Source organism: Leptodactylus fuscus, chromosome 2 (assembly GCF_031893055.1).
Source record: "Leptodactylus fuscus isolate aLepFus1 chromosome 2, aLepFus1.hap2, whole genome shotgun sequence".
Lineage (NCBI taxonomy): Eukaryota > Metazoa > Chordata > Amphibia > Anura > Leptodactylidae > Leptodactylus > Leptodactylus fuscus.
In genome coordinates this window covers 154543377-154564593 of record NC_134266.1, presented here as the reverse complement: position 1 = coordinate 154564593, position 21217 = coordinate 154543377, and positions in this window count along the sequence as shown.

Sequence of the window (21217 nt, the reverse complement as noted above, 5' to 3'; positions counted from 1 at the left end):
TCAGAAGAATATACTGTATAGATTAAATGGAAGCTTCTTGAAAAGCTGTTCCCATTGGTTTTTGTACATGGAAGGAAATAGGAACATTGAAGTCTAGAGAAGGCTCTAAAAGAGCACTCGGGATTTTGGATACCTGTAAGTATACATTCATTCAGGTTCATTGGACCTAATAACACTTCTCTTCATACTGTTAGAAGCGAATAGGACTTATATTCAGACAGTAATTGCCTTATCAGAATTGTAACAGTTTTTGGTTTGAAATATTGTGGGGTAAAAAACACTATAGATTCTTTAAAAAAAAACCCTCAGTTTAAAATGTACACAAAAGCAGAGCTGATTGTAACTGCTAGTTCACACAGAGTTTTTTGGCAGCGGACTTTGAGGTGGAATCCGCCTCAAAATCTGCCTGCCAACATGGCACCCATTGACTTCAATGGGAGCCGCTCGCTTCATTTTTCCGCTAGCTAGTAGCAGAAAAAAGAAGTGAGATGACCTATCTTGCCACGGATTCTGCGGTGCGAGACTCCCTCCCAATTAGGCCCATTCATTCGGTCCTAATCCGGAGCAGAATGCCACGACAGGGATGCCGGTGCTCTGCATCAGCATTCTGTCGCGGCTAGCCGTGCGGTATGTTCACACGCGGAATCCATTTTCCGCCGTGTGAACATACCCTAAGACCACTTCTCAGAACTTTATCTTTACAAAATACACACCATAGCTTTTAGGTGGAAAATGGGATACCCATTGTGGGTGCCTCTACAGCATATAGCACTATAGCATATGTACCAGTGCAAGGAACATTCTTGGAAATTTCCTGTAGGTCAGTCATGCTAATATTTCACATAAGTGAGACGCTGAGAGGTATCACACGCAAATTACATCCACTACTACAAAAAGACAACCGTCTAACATCCATATTTCCGGACCCTCCTCTCCTATGCTACAGACAGCCACCAAACCTCAGGAATATGGTGGTCAGTAGCTCTCTGTCACCTCCAACTAACACAGGAACATTCCCATGTGGAAATAAGAAGTGCAAAACCTGCCCCCACATACTGACCACTCACAGGATAGAGATACCAAACTCGAACAAGGAATATAAAATTCCAGGTATCTTCACCTGCAGCACATCCAATGTAGTGTATTTAATTATGTGTACCAAATGTTCCACTGATAATCTGTATGTTGGAGAGACCGGACAGCAACTTAGAACGCGTATGAACTCACATCGCCATACAATTAAAGAACAAAGAACTGACCTTCCCGTGTCAAAGCATTTTTGTAGTGGGGACCACAACATCACAGATCACATGAAAATTTTGGTTTTGAGAGGGAATTTCAGATCAAAGAGAGAAAGACGCATACATGAGTATAAATTCATGACACTGCTTCTAACACTCGAGTGTGGACTTAATGCGTCACAGAGTTTCATGTCTTTTTACAGTAACGTGTGAACTGATAAGGACCTGTAAGTGCTTACATTGTCTCTACCAATTACTAACAACCCCCCCCCTTCCTCCTGAAATCTAACACCCTTTGTGCCTGCTCTGTATATAAATATGCATCCTTCAGAAATGTTTTAAATTTACTTTGATAAAGGAGCCAAGAGGTTCCGAAACGTCAGCCATTTGTCATCATTATGAGTTAGCCATTAAAAAGGTATCAACTACTGAAGATTATCAAGTTTTCTTGTTTTTTATAATATTTCACAGTAATATAAATGCTAAATATAAGATATTATGGTACTATCTTGTAGATTCTAGTTAGTGTAATGTTTAATGTCTAGAAACAAGTAGTAGCCTAAACTTGATATTTCTAATTCTAAGCAATTGATCATTGGATAGTAATATGGGCTCCATTACATATTTGGGCTTTATCAATCTGTTGGATTCAGTTGCTTTATGTAGTCAGCTCAGAAGCTGGACTAGAAGATTATCTCACTGCTAGGAGGTTACTTAACCAGCACAGGAACCTTGCTAAACTCTTAACACCATGATCATTATCCCATTATTACACAAAATATATTTTTGGTAGGAGATAAAAATGAAAATAATATCATCATTGTTTTCTATCGACCATTCTTTTGTTGATACAACAACAGGTGGAAAGCTTTGGTCACAGATTTGCAGTCTTTGTAGCCACTTTATAATATCCTTAATATATTCATTAACAATTTCACGAAGGGTGAAGACACGTTATGGGGCACCATGTGCATGCCTGGCAGGACCACCTACATTAATCGATTGGTGCTAATTAGAAAGTTAATTAACACTCTTCAATTAATGTAGGAGAAAAAACACTGGTGGCCCAGTGATGTCACAGTTTCTTCATCCTCAATATCTTGAGAATTATAATGGGCTAGCTGTCAAGATGATGATGTGTGTTTGGGGTAATTTATATGAAGTTCATTTACACTTCTATCTCTGGCGATTAAAGCAGTAGAAAAACATAGACAATTTTACATGGTAGAAATCATAGACAGTTCTTTTGCATTTTTCTTGTGTTGTGGTCTAGTTGTATTCTACAGCTATTTATATCTGCTGGATTGCATTTCATGTACTGGAGTACTTTGGGAATATAATGTATGAAGATTTGCAAAACTGCACAAAAGAATAGTAGAAAAAAATCCAAAATCTGGAGAAAAAAGGAAAAATAGCTTTTATTCATAGTTGTGATCTTTTATGACTATTCCCACCCTTCTCATTTAGGAATCACCACTGGTCTTCTTGCAGCCTGTAACATAGGCCATTGCCCAGGCCATAACCTTTCTCATCAAAGATTTTTTGCCAGCTTTTTAATAATATTTTTAACATAGGCAGAGCCAAAGATAACCTACATCAAAAAAATGACAGGATGAAGGAAGGAGGGTGCAGGGGAGGGAATCGGAGGATAGAATGCACATGGGGAACAGATAATAGTAAAGGTGAGAAGGAAGGGATTATCTAACTATAAGGCTCTATCCCCACAGAGCTACATATCATAAGAGAAACATTAGCTTAAAGGGGTTGTCCCAACAATTCCTGTTAAGCACTTATAGGGTTAAAATACTAGGTATATGTTGTTTTGGCTTATTTAAGGGGTGCAGTTTTGAAAATGGGGTTATTTATAGGGGGTTTTAATACAAGAGTCTTTCACAACCCCTTCATAACTGGATTAGTCCCTTAAAAAATGGGTTTTGGAAATTTCTTGAAAATTTTTAATATTGTGGTTTCACTTGTAAACCTTATAATGTCTGTAAAAATTAAAAGGGTGACTAAAGTTTGATGCCGACATAAAGCAGAGATCTGGGACATGAGATTTATGATATAATTTTGGCGGTTTGACTATCTGTATGCAATGCACATCATTTCAAACTTTATAAAATGCATATTTTTCAAAATTTCCACCAAATTTCCTATTTTTTCATAATTAAACACAAAACATATCAACCAAAATTTACTACTAACATGAAGTACAATGTGTTACGAAAAAACATTCTCAAAATAACTTTGGTAAATTAAAGCTTTCCAAAGTTATTGCCACATAAAGTGAGACATGTCAGTTTTGAAAAATCAAGCTTGGTCAGGAAGTCAAAAAGTGCCATCGGCGGGAAGGGGTTAAACAAAAACAAACAATTGAAAAGGATATTTTTCTCCCAAAAGTTGGAGACATGTAGTTAGGTATTTGGTAGGTAAGGGAGATAGGATGATATCTGAAAATTGAGGGGCTGTCAGCTACTTGTATTAGAACCCTAAAGGTCCTGTTAAACAGGGAGATCTAACAGCCTATTGACCTGTCTAATAATGCCAAGAATCACCCGATGAACAAAGTGATCAGATAACAAAAACTCATTGTCTGTTGGCAGCACATTGTTCTGTCTTGTATGGGCTCTGCTGCCAATGGACAATGAAAACAAAGTGGACAAAGTGAATGATTGCTTAAAGAGGACCTTTCACCAATTTGGGCACAGGCAGTTCTATATACTGCTGGAAAGCTGACATTGCGCTGAATTCAGCACACTATCGGCTTTCTCGATCTGTTCCCCGGGTAAAGAGCTATCGGTAACAGTACCGAAGCACTTTACAGTCAGAAGGGCGTTCCTGACAGTCAGTCAGGATCGTCCTTCTCCGCAGCAGCGCCTATCGCACTGTACAGTGTGAGTGGGGAGGAACGCCCCTCCCTCTGCTCACAGTACTCATCTATGGACGAGTATTATCAGTAGGGGAGGGGGGAGTTCCTCCCCACTCATACAGCACAGCGTGATAGGCGCTGCTGTGAAGAAGGACGTATATAACTGACTGTCAGAAACGCCCTTCTGACTGTAAAGAGCTACGGTACCAGGACCGATAGCTCTTTACTCGGGACACAGATCGGGAGAGTCGACAGTGCACTGTCGGCTTTCCAGCAGTATATAGAACTGCCTGTGCCCAAATCGGTGAAAGGTCCTCTTTAAGCCCTGCCTTTTCTGCATCAATCTGTGTAATCGGGCCAGTGCAGTACAAGCAATGATCGGCACATTTTTTAAGAAAAATCTTGGCTATAATAGCATTTAAGCCAGAGAATATCTACTCAATTCCAAGCCTTTTGTTTTAACTACTTCTGTACTGGGCCAATCTCTGTTTCAGGACCAGACACATTTTCATGAGTTTTGTATGTGCGATTTTGAGGGCTATAACATTGTTATCATTTGCAGTATTCAACTAATTTCTGCCTCTTGTTTTACTGACACATAGGGCTTTAATTTTATGTTTGTTTGTTTTTTGCCTGTTTTTGAATTTATTTTATATCTGGGAAAATATATCCAAAAGAAGAGGGAAAACTTCTCTGTTTTTGACTTTTAATTTTGTTTATTTAATAGCACAAAGTGCTACTAAGAAACTTTTTATAATATTTTTTTTCTCTCCGTTATGGTAATTTTTATTTTTTATAGTGTGGTCAGTGGTGAGGCTAGAACTTGTAATAAGGGTGTTTTATTGGCATATTATTTTATGTATTTTTAAGTTATTTTATTAAATTTAATTTTTTTTTTACATTGTGTCCCCATAATAAATGATAGACCTTTTGGTGTATCTGATCCCATTTTTTTGGGGGGGTAAGGCTGATTTCCCCTGTAACTGGGGTTGATACATTTAGCTCCTGTTACAGGAGAAATACAGCCTCCTGCCTGTTATTATAGAGCTGATGTGGGTCCTGTAGATGCTGATCCTGGCAATTCAAGTGACAACCGGGGTCAAAGGGGAGCTGCATCATGGCTATGTATACATTGAGCACTGTGTACACAGAGATCAGGTCAGGAAGGGGCGGTAATAAACCATCCCTGCCTTCTCTAGGAGAGCTCCAGCTGTAGTTATAGCCGACTCCCCAATATGTCCTTGCAGAATATGAGAGGGACCGCCTGGACGTATATAGTCTATGGGCAGTCTGAAAGAGGTTAAAAAGGCTTTCTATTTTGTAAAGTACATCAGAAAGCTAAAGATAGTGGTACAAAAGGGTAACATCAACAGGAGCTCTTTTTACTTGGTTTATTAAATTTATGTGCATGATTTTTTTATGGAAATTTAAGTGCTTGATGACTTTACTATACAGTGGGTATTTACAAATGGGAGCTAGTTTCACAATTCACTTCTAAACAATCAGAAAATGGTTTTCTGATGAAAATAACCATATTTAAACTTGTAAGCAATTAAAAAAACAACAACATTTTTGCAAATATATATAAGTAAAAACTTTGCATAGTTTAAAAGCTTTTCTAGTCCAGTTAGGTTCCCAGTGGATATGACCATGAATACAGGAACTATTTATGGTCTGGCACATTTCAGAAGCCCAGACATGCTTTCTTTTCCTTATACCATTCTTTATTAATTACATGTTCTTTTTTTCCACTATATCGATGTCTGAAGGACCCTGATAAGATTGAAATGCATGGTAGAGAAGGAATCATGTGACTTCCTGCTTCTGCCATTCTGTAGGCCGCAAGCCACTACAGGCCTGCTGCTTACAGGCAAATGGCATCATAGACAAGATGTCTGTGCCCAGGATAGCGCAAAGATGTCATAGCATTGCGCCTCCTGTAGTGAGACAGAGATATCCTGTTTGAGATCACAGCGCTTTGTGAGCAAGCAGAGAGAAAAAACAGGGACAGCAGTGCAGTAAGCTTATCTTCATAGTCCTTGCAGATCCTGAGATTTGGGGATCTAAAATGTCCTCCCCCTCCTGCCTTAGGCAGAATCTTAGAGCTGCTGATGGAGGAAGGATGGGAAAAAGCAGAGCTGCAGACTGCAGAGATGATGATAAATCATCATTGTCTATGTGGAACCTGTAGCATGGACTTCTGTCCATGGTTTCCCCTCTCCTATCAATCAGAGAGGATACTGTACCTTTGCACTCTCTGATTGTCACATAGAGAGATAATGTTATATCCCTCTGAATACAGAGTGGTATTATAGAAAAATACCACTCTGAACACCAGAAAGTTTATTGGTGCTGTGACCCATATGTTTGCCATCGTCCAGATCACAGCTTCAAAAGAGTTGCACCAAACACTTACACAACAAATACAAAAGTCATCAATAAAGTCCCTATCCTATCCATACCTGATATGTATAGAGTAAAATATGCCTACCACCTATCCGTTACATGCTAAAATAATAGCAATAACAATTATTACTAGAGATGAACATATAAAACCCTTCTGATGACATTCTGTCTATAGTAGACCAGGCACAGGCTGTCATAAGCCTTTATGCTGCCAAACTACTCCTATTATTATTACTAATGGTCCTGATATAAAAAATCAAATCAAATTACCCAGTTCCCTAAAATACAATAGGTTCGCTGAACTGAAGATAAACTTATGCTTTAAAACTATATGCTGCGGTATATTTTTTTCTGCACCGCACTTCACCTTCACGCTTTTGCTTTTCCCAGGCCATCATTTCACCCACATGGACAGCATAAGACCTTTACTGTAAAAGGTACATGTTATTATGATGTATTATACAATTGAGACTGAACCTGCATTAGCAGTTCATTGAGTTACCTAAATATTAGATATAGTAAGCAATGATGCAGGTAATTAAGTAGGAAGAATTTGCTGAATTAATGACTTTTGTTAAGAGTCAACATATTTGCAGAGGACTATCTTTAGCTTTACCTTCTCTTAATCTGCATGTATAGCTGCTTTTCTAAAGGTCACCTTTGTATCATTTGTCTGTCCCTATGATCGTCCATTCTTTCAGTATTTTGTTTCTTATATGACTACATGTAGAAAGGAGGAACTATTAGGCTAAGTTCACACGGCGGATTTTGGGGCGGATTCCGCATCACATTATGGATTAAAATAGCGCTTCCCATTGAATTCAATGGGAGCCGGGCATTTTCTCTTCCCGCAAGCAGGTTTGTTCTGCTTGCCCAAAAAAGAAGCGACATGCCCTATCTTCCGCGGCTTGTCACTCCCTCCGGACTAGGCCCATTCATTTGGGTCTAATTTGGAGCGGAATTCAGCGACTGGATGCCGATGCACTATATGCACTGCACCAGCATCCAGTTGCGGATAGTCGTTTTTTGATCCGGAATCTGAGGTGGCATCCCGCCTCAAATTCCAGACCAAAATCCGCCGTGTGAACTTAGCCTTAAAATCCAGCTCATCTAGAGCAAACTTTCTTTAGAGTCATGAGTCTGCCTAATGAAAAGTTTAAGTGCATTGTACTGAAATGTGACTTTTAGAATTGAGGTATCTATAACAAACTCTACAGAAAAAAATGAAAATATTGCCAGAGTAGAATGAACGTTAAAGCAATTTTAACCTCCAGGGTAGCACATACCAGCCAATATATGGTTTGTTAAGACTATTTCCTTCTTGGCAGTTATGGTTATATCCACAGATATGCTATAAATGTCTGATAAGTACAGATTCCACATCTGAGACCCACACCTACCTTGAGAACAGGGTCCCATTCATGTCTGCTAGTGAATGAGGCACATGTGCTAGTCTCTCAATTTGCTGGTACAATACTTCCAAAAATAACTGAGCAGGCAGTCTCACCTATTTCCAGAACTCCCCTTGCCTATATGTGGTCCTCTCCCATTTACTTGTGGTTGCAAATAGGGTCCTGTTTTCAAGATCAGTGTGGGTACCATAGAATGTTCTCTCAAAGCATCTGCAGCTACTGAGCAGAGTGGTTAGGGAGCTGGGCAGCTTTCCATAAAGGTGGTGACTGGAAAATCAAACAGGGGACAGTGATGCATCCGCCAAAAACCCAGTACAGGATTGTAAATGCCATAATCCTATTCACCAAACGTAAACATGGCAATTTTACTGCACAGTGAATGCTGTGAAATTAAAACCCAAGAAACAATAGTGGTTGGAGTTGATAAAAAAAAAAATTGCATCTAATCTCTATTTGTCATGGTTTTGTAAAGTACTGTACATATATGTGAGTTGCAGCCCCATGTAATACCACAGATAACACCAAAATAATGCACTCTGCTGAGATCAGGAAGTCCCAGAGCCACGCAACTTTTTACTAAAGCCTCACTTCTTATGGCGCATATTTCTATACTACATCTCTTTTTTGTGACATGACTGATATAAAGTACCCATGGCATGTACAATATGATTGGGAGCTTAGCAGATGCTGCAGCATTCCACCAGACCTGGGAGATTTAATCACTTAAAAGAGGTCACCCCCTGTTCTGGGAGATTTGGAAAGTATACTGTATGTTACCTGCAATCCTGTGTTGCACCACAGATAACAAACAGAGATAACTCCCTCAGTACAGATCATGTAGTAGATGTCACCTGCATTCCTCTTTTTTTTTTCTTTTTTTTTTTTTTTTTTTTTTAATAATAAGAGTTACAAACCAGGCAAGCAAATGTGAGCCAGAAGAAATGAGCAAATGCATAGTAAAATGAACAATAGTATTAATGGTCAAAATAGAAACCAATAGTTACAATTTGCTGATAAAGGCTCAGGCAGTAATTGTTACCTCTCTGTATAAACACGATCATTGTCTAAGAGCATGTAAGTATTCTATACAAACCTGTTTAATGTAATATATATTTACTGTGCATATTTGATCTGCATTTGTATTAGATTTCTAATAATCATGATAAGTAATCTTGTGTGGTAAAGGCAATTTCTATATCTATTGAGGTACTTCATAGTGTCCTGTCCATCAGTCAAAGCCACCCACAAGTTTGTTGAAGAATACAGGAAGTGAGAAGATGGGGTTTGCCCTTTTTAACCTCAGCTTGAATACTCAGCGTGCACCACTGTTATCAAGTGCAGCCACCATATGTTTGTCTGCATTACTTCTACCCTAAACAGCAGTTTTTACCACTGATGAATTGTTAAGAAGAAACACTTTATTCTTTACTGTAATACAGTGTGCCTGGCTTTCATCCTTCCTATTTGAAGGGTTACAGTGCTGTGTTTGTCCTCTCTGTCAGTTGAAATAGCTACGGTCCTATGAAAAAGTTTGGGCACCCCTATTAATCTTAATCATTTTTTGTTCTAAATATTTTGGTGTTTGCAACAGCCATTTCAGTTTGATATATCTAATAACTGATGGACACAGTAATATTTCAGGATTGAAATGAGGTTTATTGTACTAACAGAAAATGTGCAATATGCATTAAACCAAAATTTGACCGGTGCAAAAGTATGGGCACCCTTATCATTTTATTGATTTGAATTCCCCTAACTACTTTTTACTGACTTACTGAAGCACAAAATTGGTTTTGTTACCTCAGTGAGCTTTGAACTTCATAGCCAGATGTATCCAATCATAAGAAAAGGTATTTAAGGTGGCCAATTGCAAGTTGATCTCCTATTTGAATCTCCTCTGAAGAGTGGCATCATGGGCTACTCAAAACAACTCTCAAATGATCTGAAAACAAAGATTGTTCAACATAGTTGTTCAGGGGAAGGATACAAAAAGTTGTCTCAGAGATTTAACCTGTCAGTTTCCACTGTGAGGAACATAGTAAGGAAATGGAAGACCACAGGGACAGTTCTTGTTAAGCCCAGAAGTGGCAGGCCAAGAAAAATATCAGAAAGGCAGAGAAGAAGAATGGTGAGAACAGTCAAGGACAATCCACAGACCACCTCCAAAGAGCTGCAGCATCATCTTGCTGCAGATGGTGTCACTGTGCATCGGTCAACTATACAGCGCACTTTGCACAAATAGAAGCTGTATGGGAGAGTGATGAGAAAGAAGCCGTTTCTGCACGTACGCCACAAATAGAGTTGCCTGAGGTATGAAAAAGCACATTTGGACAAGGCAGCTTCATTTTGGAAACAAAAATTGAGTTGTTTGGTTATAAAAAAAGGCGTTATGCATGGCGTCCAAAAAGAAACAGCATTCCAAGAAAAACACATGCTACCCACTGTAAAATTTGGTGGAGGTTCCATCATGCTTTGGGGCTGTGTGGCCAATGCCGGCATCGGGAATCTTGTTAAAGTTGAGAGTCGCATGGATTCCACTCAGTATCAGCAGATTCTTGAGAATAATGTTCAAGAATCAGTGACGAAGTTGAAGTTACGCTGGGGATGGATATTTCAGCAAGACAATGATCCAAAACACCGCTCCAAATCCTCAGGCATTCATGCAGAGGAACAATTACAATGTTCTGGAATGGCCATCCCAGTCCCCAGACCTGAATATCATTGAACATCTGTGGGATGATTTGAAGCGGGCTGTCCATGCTCGGCGACCATCTAACTTAACTGAACTTGAATTGTTTGTCCAAAATACCTTTATCCAGGATCCAGGAACTGATTAAAAGCTACAGGAAGCGACTAGAGGCTGTTATCTTTGCAAAAGGAGGATCTACTAAATATTAATGTCACTTTTCTGTTGAGGTGCCCATACTTTTGCACCGGTCAAATTTTGGTTTAATGCATATTGCGCATTTTCTGTTAGTACAATAAACCTCATTTCAATCCTGAAATATTACTGTGTCCATCAGTTATTAGATATATCAAACTGAAATGGCTGTTGCAAATACCAAAATATTTAGAACTAAAAATGATTAAGATTAATAGGGGTGCCCAAACTTTTTCATAGGACTGTAAGTCTAGCTTAGTTGGTGTGGTATTAGGCCAGTAGCCTTGGGGTTATGCTGGTATTTATGGTTCCTCTGACTTCATGACATGTTGAAGGACAGCACTGACCCTATTTATTGGTGATTAGGGAGGTATCCATTCTATACTGTTCTTTTAACTCTTTTACATATATCTAGAGTCAGTCCCTTGTTCCTTTTTCTGCCCATTGTAAGACTGGTTATATATAATCATATTTTAAGAGGTAGCAGTAGGGCCAGGAGTGGTGTTAGGGTTGGGGCAAACTGGGCAATTGCTCAGGGCCCCCACAACTTAAGGTGCACCCTGACTTCAGCAACATTAGCTGTAAATCATGGTCCAGACCATCTGCCCTGTCTCAAGCTTCTGAGGAGGCATACTAGGTGCTGACTGCCTAACTTTGTCTCCCCACACTTTACCTTTGATCTTTATAACCATTCACTCAGGCAAACTGCTGAGAGAGGGAGATGGGAAAACCGCTTTAAAGCCCGAAACAAGACAATCAGTGAGGATTAAAGACAGACACTTCCTGTTGTTATACTCTAGGTGATAAATAGAAAATATGAACATATATATATTTAATAAATATAAATATACATAAATATATTGAACAGAACTCTAATTCTTCTTAGGCACTGTAATTGCAAAAGAAATTTTACTGCAAACATTTTTTAAAAATTTGTGAACTATTGAAACGTATCTTACTGTTATCTGTAAAATATGTTTTCATGAATAATGCAATTCTGGAGCTGGATCTCTATTCAAAGAAATCAATAATTAGAAAATAATCTTTAGTTTATGTTGTAAATAGTTTATAAAATTTTGGTAAGTGTTAAGGAGAAAAAAATTTCAATTTTAATGTTTGAATCCCTTTAAGTAGTGCAAAGGCTTTAAAATAAACCTTGTATCTAAAATACCTTTAAGACTAAAGGCCCCATGTAGCAGGCTGCAGTGAAAAAACTCTCCGGAAATAACTGCGGTGGAAACGCATTGTAGTTTTTCCCACAGTACTTTTCACAGAAAGACTGTCTGCTTCATTTATACTTATAGGGAAAAGTATAGCGTTTCCATAGGTGTAATTGACATGCTGCGATTTCCAAAAACGCATCGGTTTTGGAAATAGCAGCATTTCCACTGCAAATATTTTTATGCAACGTGTGGATGGGTTTGCTAGGGACTGTAAAACGCAGCAATTTTTTACACCACATTTATGCCATTTGGGACCCTGGCCTAAAAGTTCAGTGCCTAAGGAGATATTAGAGTCATATACAATGCATAGTTTCCATTTGTCACACAGAATATAATTCATGAAGTTGTTGGTATAGCTATGCAAGTTTTAGATGGAGACTAAAACACGATAAATATCGGTTTGATAGTTTTAATAGCTGGAAAATATTTTGAGAAACAGATATTTTAAGAATTCAACAGAATTCAAATGTTTATTTTTTCCTAACACATTACAGATTTCTATATTTCTATCGTACATGAGTATTCTTAGAAACAGGTTGTTATAAATAGTACCAAATAGTACTGGACAGAAGTCCCCAAAAGTTAGCCCCATATAGAACTCACTTATCAACCTTTAGAACTGGACTATATAAAGCTGACCTAAGTCAGTAATTCAAGTGATTGATTTTGTAGTCTGGTGAACAAATGATCCTGAGGAATAACCACATTTGTCCTCCAATTGTTCCATTCATCAGTAGTCTTTATAACTTATAGGTATTTGTGGCTGAGCCCTTGTTTTCTGAATGTTTATGTTTTCATTTCTTCATGGATACATTGTTAAGCCTGAAAAATGTTATATTTTTCTTTTGTTCCTGTACAGTATATTTTGTATGATATTCATTATCTGACAAGTTACCCCTGGATTTATAAGATGAAGTAAAGTAAAAATTGTATAATAATTGTAAATATCCATATTTGCGAGTAGACACGTAGTAAAAAATCTTGACGTGACAAATGGCTCTGGAGCTTTGGGTGATCATATCTAGACATAAAATACAGTACACAAGCAAATTAAAATTGCCAAGTCCTGTGGAGAAGGAGAATAGATCAGCAATTTAACAAAGATTTGTCAAATATTCAGTATGTTTTTATACAATTTTTGGAAAATTGAGAAGTTTTCATAGCTTTGAAAAGTTGTATATATAGATAGTGTCAATTTTAAACCCTTCCCAAAATCTACCATAATACTACTGTGGATGTCTGCTATTTAAACATGGATCCCATTCGGAAGGTTCCTGCAGTATCAAAGCTTTCTAGAGGGCTAAATGAAAAGGATAGTCCCCTAGAGGATTAAAAAAAACAAAAAACAAACGTTAATATTAAAATAAATGATTAAAATATTAAACTTTAAATCACCCTCCTTTCCTAGAATCCATATAAAAAAATAAACATTTTAGGTATCCTTAAATTTTAATCGAAGTGAGCTAATTGTCAAAAACTCCCTAAAATGTTATGAAAAAACTTCATCTTGTCCTGCAATAAAAGACACTGCAGACTTTGCTCAGCATGCTTCCTAAATATTTTGCCTTCTTTTTGTAGTTATGCTTGGCTTTGATTAAAAAACCACAGCAATATGTGCAACAAAAAAAAGCTGCGTTTCTGCAACGTGGGGCCTTAGGCTAAGACTAAGATCCCAAGGGCCGGAAACGCAGCGCTAAAGCACTGCGGGAACAACCGCTGCGTGAATGCATTGTTGTTCTTCCCGCAGCGCTTTGAAGAGAAAGTTCATAGAGTTTCCTCCGCAGACTTTCTCTTACCATTATATCTATGGGAATGCCGCCGGCATTTCCATAGATATCATTGAGAAGCTGCGATTTTCAAAACCGTGATAGTTTTGGAAATTGCAGTGTGTCCGCACTGCGATTTTTTTCCGCAAAGTGGGCATGGGATTCGCATGAATCCCATCCACTTTGCAAGTACTGTTAAACGCCCCATGTTTTCCTGCTGCCAAATCGCGGTGTTTCCAGCTTTTTTGGTTGCAGATTTTGTTGCAGTTTTTTGAGTCAAAGCCAGGAGTGGATTGAGCAGTAGGCAGAAGTATAAGAACTTTCAATATTTTTCCCATTACTTTTGTAGCCACTCTTGACTTTTGCTCAAAAAACCGTAGGAAAATCTGTAACAAAAAAAGCTGCGTTTCCGCAGTGTGGGGCCTTAGCCTTACGCAGCTTCATACACGAGAATATATAAAAGTTATTGGTGTCACAATATGGCAAAGAATAAAAGTTTGTCTTTCTTTCAGTTTTTTCAATTCTTATGAAAAAAATCTATATAATTATGGAACTATCCTGATTTTATAGATTCACAGAATATGGAACCATTTTGCCACAAAGGCTAATGCCATAAAAGCAAAACAAATAAGAAAATGGAACAATTATATTTTGTTCCATTTCTACCTCACTCTGATTTTTTTCCAGCTTTCCTGTTTATTGCATAAAATATTAAATGGTGCTATTGTAAAGAACAATTTGTCCCGCAAAAACAAAGCTAACATATGACACTATAAAAGGAAAAATAAAAAGGTATGACTTTTAGAAGGTGGGGAGTAGAAAATGGAAACTCAAATACATTCAATAGATTCAGTGGGAAGGAGTTAAATGGCTGACAAAATTCTTTTCTAATATGTTGATAACTCACCTTTACAGAAATTTATCATTTATTTGGTAATTTTTATGATTAAAAGGTGTCCATATACATTACATTCTTATTAGAGATGAGCGAACACTAAAATGTTCGAGGTTCGAAATTCGATTCGAACAGCCGCTCACTGGAGGCATATTGTGAATCTTGTCACTGTCTCTCAATAAATATACAGGTATATATAAACTTCTGCTATGTACCATGTTGTGTACTGACATTGCTACTTGCTACTGACAGTAATTGAGCTGTCCATGTGGAATGTCCCTCAGTTATCCACTTATCATGTATTTAGAGACTTATCTATGGAAGTATGTAATTTAACACTTCTATAAGCACATTTTACTAGATAATGAAAAGTAAATAGTGTCATGCACAAAAGTATTTCTATTCTGCTATAGGCTTACCATTATACTATCTCTCTATCTCTTTCTTTTACTTTCACATATGTGAATATGAAAGGTTTGAGAATGATGTGATGACATCTTGGCTTTCGGCTGCAAACAAAGAACTGAGTGACTCTTTAAAGCTTCCATTACTTGTAAGTATGGCATCTTAAGAAACCACTGCTACTTATACAGGTTTTTACATAAAACAATTATTTTGATGCTCAACACTTTCTGTATCTTCCATTTATGCATTAGTATGTCCTATTTTTCACAAGCAAACTAAAACTGTGTGTGAAAATTGCATAATCAATGTAACACTTTTGTCAGGATTATAATGACACTTTTCTCTGGGATTTTTTGATGTAGTACAAATTTGCTTATTTATGTGAGTACAACATATTAGACATACAAAAACATTTTTATATGTTATCCAAGGCTAAAAATGATGTGTTACGTGCAGTGCATCAGGACTGGGAGAAGAGAATTGCATTGACGATTCAAAACAATGGACAACATTTTGAGCACATTCTGTGAGCTGCGTGAGTGAGAGTCATACCACACAAAAATGTCAATAACATGTCAAGGAATAAAGATATGTCAAAACCAAGCACACCTTTGAATTCCTCATCAAATTCTCTATCGATTCATGTATCACAACACCCCCTTCCCATTTGAAAAAGTACAGTTGCATCCAAGATGGCGGATTTCAAGATGGCCACCAACTCGGTAACATAGCCAAAAAGTTTTCCCCCCACTGCCAAACCATATATCATGACATTTGGTTACTAAATTTCACGTGGTTCTCATTTTATAGGGGTGGTGCGGGACTTATGGCCCACCCTGTAGTATGCCATGTCAGTCATTGAAATGAATGTTGGGTAGTATGTGTGCATTGTAGAACATAATTGGGCAGGTTTATTCAGGGGCATTCACACTTGTGACCGTGTCTGCCTGCCGGATTTCTGTCCTAATCCCTAGAGAAATTGCAGTCTGTAGGCTGTAGTTGTAGGTTCTTTTTTGGTAGTAGAGTCCACGGCTGGAGTACAGTTTCAGAAGGTTTCCACACCTCTGGAAGGCCTCATCGCCAATAACCACAAATGACATAGGAGGTCCATAAGTTCCAGGAAATAGCTTTGATGCTGGCAATCCGAATTTTCCAGATTAGATTGTCCGTCCCATTGCAGAGTAGTGTGAACGCCCCATTACAGGGAATGATAAATCACCACATTGTATTGTTCTGTTATTTATTAAATGGCCAGATTGCGCCATTTAGTATTTTAGCAGCTCTCTTCTCTGCATCACAAATGCCTAAAATATGTTTCAATAATTGTTGTACTTAATCTGTGCATTAGTTTATTGTCTTCCTTTTGTATTCCAGAAATCATCTTCTTTAAGTGATGATCCTGTGGGGTATTTGAGCACAGTAGAGATCAATCTTAACTCTGATCTACTGGTCTATCTACGTGAAGCAGAGTACTTTTTGAAACCTCCAATCACATTAAAGGTGAGAAATAGAGATGAGCGAGCACTATTCGAAACGGCAGTTTCGAATAGCACGCACCCATAGCAATGGATGGAGCTGACGGGGCCGGCGTCCTGCCGCTTAACCCCCTGTGTGCCGGCTGCGTCCATTCATTGCTATGGGTGTGTGCTATTCGAAACTGCCATTTCATATAGTACTCGCTCATCTCTAGTGAGAAATACTGAACATATTTATGTATGCATATAGGTCCTTTACAGTAGGAAGCCCTATATTGATTTTCACTTGTCATTACAAGTATATCCAAACAGTACAAACAAGCACTGAAGTTGGTCATGCGCAAATCAAAGTTGGCCTAACTCACTAATTTTGGTGAGATTAGTTGACAATGTAATGTGTATTGGGGTATCCTGATATTCCTTTAAGGTCACATGTTGCATCTCAACATGTCTAGACTTTTATTCTAGTAGGGAAAGGCATTGTCTAGCAGCAGTTTATTCTCCTCTTTGTACTGAATAGAACATTCACCCTTGTGCATGAGAATATGTATTGAGGATCTTGGGAAATCTAGTTTTCAAGCTAAAGGAAAAATTTTTATAATGAAGTGGGCAATGTTGTTATTTTTGACAGCCTGAATTTAAAATAAAAAAATGCTGCAAAGTAAGAATACTTTCAAAATAGAAGTGTTAATTTATTTTTGCCACTTAACACAATGCAAATCTAAAGCAAATCGAAATTTAGTATTACTACTAGAGATGAGCGAACACTAAAATGTTCGAGGTTCGAAATTCGATTCGAACAGCCACTCACTGTTCGAGTGTTCGAATGGGTTTCGAACCCCATTATAGTCTATGGGGAACATAAACTCGTTAAGGGGGAAACCCAAATTCGTGTCTGGAGGGTCACCAAGTCCACTATGACACCCCAGGAAATGATACCAACACCCTGGAATGACACTGGGACAGCAGGGGAAGCATGTCTGGGGGCATAAAAGTCACTTTATTTCATGGAAATCCCTGTCAGTTTGCGATTTTCGCAAGCTAACTTTTCCCCATAGAAATGCATTGGCCAGTGCTGATTGGCCAGAGTACGGAACTCGACCAATCAGCGCTGGCTCTGCTGGAGGAGGCGGAGTCTAAGATCGCTCCACACCAGTCTCCATTCAGGTCCGACCTTAGACTCCGCCTCCTCCGGCAGAGCCAGCGTTGATTGGCCGAAGGCTGGCCAATGCATTCCTATGCGAATGCAGAGACTTAGCAGTGCTGAGTCAGTTTTGCTCAACTACACATCTGATGCACACTCGGCACTGCTACATCAGATGTAGCAATCTGATGTAGCAGAGCCGAGGGTGCACTAGAACCCCTGTGCAAACTCAGTTCACGCTAATAGAATGCATTGGCCAGCGCTGATTGGCCAATGCATTCTATTAGCCCGATGAAGTAGAGCTGAATGTGTGTGCTAAGCAGCGCTGATTGGCCAGAGTACGGAACTCGCTGGCTCTGCTGGAGGCTGGCTCGCTGGCTCTGCTCCACACCAGTCTCCATTCAGGTCCGACCTTAGACTCCGCCTCCTCCAGCAGAGCCAGCGCTGATTGGCCGAATTCCGTACTCTGGCCAATCAGCACTGGCTAATGCATTGTATTGGCGTGATGAAGCAGTGCTGAATGTGTGTGCTTAGCACACACATTCAGCTCTACTTCATCGGGCTAATAGAATGCATTGGCCAATCAGCGCTGGCCAATGCATTCTATTAGCTTGATGAAGCAGAGTGTGCACAAGGGTTCAAGCGCACCCTCGGCTCTGATGTAGCAGAGCCGAGGGTGCGCTTGAACCCTTGTGCACACTCTGCTTCATCAAGCTAATAGAATGCATTGGCCAGCGCTGATTGAAGCAGAGCTGAATCTGTGTGCTTAGCCAACTACTCCACCGGTGTAGCTGAGCTAAACACACACATTCAGCACTGCTTCATCACGCCAATAGAATGCATTGGCCAGCACTGATTGGCCAGAGTACGGAATTCGGCCAATCAGCGCTGGCCAATGCATCCCTATGGGAAAAAGTTTATCTCACAAAAATCACAATTACACACCCGATAGAGCCCCAAAAAGTTATTTTTAATAACATTCCCCCCTAAATAAAGGTTATCCCTAGCTATCCCTGCCTGTACAGCTATCCCTGTCTCATAGTCACAAAGTTCACATTCTCATATGACCCGGATTTGAAATCCACTATTCGTCTAAAATGGAGGTCACCTGATTTCGGCAGCCAATGACTTTTTCCAATTTTTTTCAATGCCCCCGGTGTCGTAGTTCCTGTCCCACCTCCCCTGCGCTGTTATTGGTGCAAAAAAGGCGCCAGGGAAGGTGGGAGGGGAATCGAATTTTGGCGCACTTTACCACGCGGTGTTCGATTCGATTCGAACATGGCGAACACCCTGATATCCGATCGAACATGTGTTCGATAGAACACTGTTCGCTCATCTCTAATTCTTATGTTTTGGGGGTTCTTGGGCATGTTGGATTTCAATATGACCAATCCTTTTTTTGCCCATTGGGAACCGATGCACACTCACCTAAGCCAAGCATGCATGTATGGGGGTGATCAGAGGACATAGATTTTGGCAGAACAAGGAGCTAGCTGACAGCTACAGTTCAGGCCATAAATGTTGGCACCCCAGTATTTCTCCCAGAAATTGATTCCATTACAAATGTTTTGTTATATATATTTGTTTATTTCATTTATGTGTATTGAAACAACACAAAAAAACAGAAAAAAAGACATAAAAATTAGTATAATATAATTTAACACAAAGCTCTAAAAATGGTCCGGACAAAATCACTAGCACCCTCACTTTAATATTTGTTTGCACACCCTTTGGAAAAAATAACTGAAACCAATCACTTCCTATAACCATCAACAAGCTTCTTATACCTCTCAACTGGAATTTTGGACCCCTTTTCTTTTGCAAACAGCTCCAGGTCTCTCATATTTGAAGGGCGTCTTCTCCCAACCCCAATTTTAAGATCTCTCCATAAGTGTTTAATGTGATTTAGATCCGGACTCATTGCTGGCCAGTTCAGAACTCTCCAGCACTTTTCCCCCAACCATTTCTGGTTGCTTTTTGAAGTATGTTTAGGGTCATAGTCCTGCAGGAAAACCCATGACCCAGGACACAAACTCACCTTTCTGACACTGGGCTATACATCATGTCCCAAAATCCTTTGGTAATCTTCATATTTCATGATGCCTTGCACACAGTCAAGGCACCCAGTGCCAGAGGCAGCAAATTAACCTCAAAACATCTTTAAACCTCCACCATATTTACCTGTTGGTTTGGTGTTTTGTTTTTTTTTGTAAGCTTCATTCTATTTTTGGTAAACAGTAGAAACAGTTCAAACAAAAGTGTAGACATGGAGAGTAGAGATGAGCGAACACTGTTCGATTGAATAGGTATTCGATCGAATATCCGGCCGTTCGAGATATTCGTTCCCAATCGAATACCACGCGGCATACGCAGTAAAAATTTGTATCCCCTCCCACCTTCCCTGGCGTATTTTTTGCACCAATAACTGCAGGGGAGGTGGGACAGGTACTACGACAACGTAGGCAGTGAAAAAAAATTGAAAAAAACAATTGGCTGCCGAAAACATGTGACCTCTCATTTATAAGTACGGCCGCCGCCATATTCGACATTTTTGCGGTCAGAGATAGGGAGAGAAACATATCTGCTGAGGGCTAGATAGGCATTAGCTTCAGATAGGCAGGGAAAAACCGAAGAACAACAACAGCTCTTCTCAGAGCTATACACTGCAGGGACAGGAGTCCAGCTTTCCACGGAAAACAGGGATACAGAACAGTTACTTCTTGCTATATACGTGCACACCAGCTTTTGTTACAGTTGTCCCCCACAAAATAGCAGGAATCCACAGCAGTTACTTCTTGCTATATACGTTCCAACGAGCTTTTATTAGGGGTGTCCCCCCACAAAATAGCAGGAATCCACAGCAATTACTTCTTGCTATATACGTGCCAACCAGCTTTTATTAGGGGTGTCCCCCCACAAAATAGCAGGAATCCACAGCAGTTACTTCTTGCTATATACGCGAAAAACAGCTTTTCTCTGGGGTGTCCCCACAAAATAGCAGGAATCCACAGCAGTTACTTCTTGCTATATACGTGAAAAACAGCTTTTCTCTGGGGTGTCCCCACAAAATAGCAGGAATCCACAGCAGTTACTTCTTGCTATATACATCAAAAACAGCTTTTATTAGGGGTATCCCTCCCAAAAAAAAAATTGCAGGAATCCACAGCAGTTACTTCTTGCTATATACGTTCCAACCAGGGGTGTCCCCACCACAAAATAGCAGGAATACAGAGCAGTTAGTTCTTGCTAAATATACGTGCAAACCAGCTTTTCAGGCAGTGTGTAACCCCAAAACAGGGATACAGAGCAATTAGGTCCGGCTATGTACGCTCAATCCAGATATCCAGGGTGTGTAACCCCAAAACCTAGGTGGGAGACACTGAAATCCAGTCCGGCTATGTACGCTCAATCCAGATATCCAGGGTGTGTACCCCCAAAACCTAGGTGGGAGACACCGAAATTCAGTCAGGCTATGTACGCTCATTCCAGTTTTTCATGGT